Raw genomic sequence first — 794 nt, forward strand, 5'->3', positions numbered from 1 at the left:
AGTACTTATAGTATGTATGTTTTATTTATTTGTCTATTCATTCCATATATTCATGTGTGTGTGCGAGTTTGTGTTATTCTTTCCCCGAAATACGTATCCACTGCGTCGACTACCTTCTTTTGAAAACGTTCGTGAATTTTAATGCAGGAAATGCATTAATTTTTCAAAAAGACAAAGAGCGTGTCATTTTTTGTCTCTCCTGCATTTCAAACATAGCTTACCTACATCGCTATTCTAGTAAATAGTCCATTCCGGTAAAGCAACATAAAAAAAAAAAAAATCACATTTCAAAGGCTGACGGTGCAGTACGGACATCACTCTACTGGCTTAAACCGTTCGCACTGACTTGCAATCAACTGGTGTTTGATTTACTAAAACTTTCAGCTTCGGAAAGGAAAGGAGGTCAGAGAAGAAACTATATTAATTCCTCTAATTTGCTTTGTTATTCTCATATTGGTCGTCCTCACATAAGGAAAAAAAAAATATCCTCCTTATGTTTTTGTTGTGTTTGTTCTTCGTAGCTATATCTTCATCATGATACGTTGAATGATGTTGTGAGTCGGTTATCTTGCAGATCATTAAGAAAGTTTTAATCACTTATTTTGTCTAGATGATAACAACACAGCTTTTTGTAGGCCTGAACCGGGTAATCGAGATGGAGGGATTCTTACAAGAACTTCGTTAATTAATCTCCCGTGTTCCGCGGAGGCACGAAGACCGGCTGATGTGGAATATATTGGTATCCCCAGTTATCTTAATGTTAATCTATAATCTACTTAATAAAAATATAATAC

At 35.4% G+C, this 794-nt stretch overlaps 1 protein-coding gene across 1 annotated transcript in view; it reads left to right on the forward strand.

Annotated features, from left to right (window-relative positions):
• Positions 1 to 794, forward strand: part of LOC119592914 — a 118,074-nt gene that overhangs the window by 1,498 nt on the left and 115,782 nt on the right. The window lies entirely within an intron of this gene.

The sequence above is a fragment of the Penaeus monodon genome, chromosome 31, assembly GCF_015228065.2.
Source record: "Penaeus monodon isolate SGIC_2016 chromosome 31, NSTDA_Pmon_1, whole genome shotgun sequence".
Classification (NCBI taxonomy): domain Eukaryota; kingdom Metazoa; phylum Arthropoda; class Malacostraca; order Decapoda; family Penaeidae; genus Penaeus; species Penaeus monodon.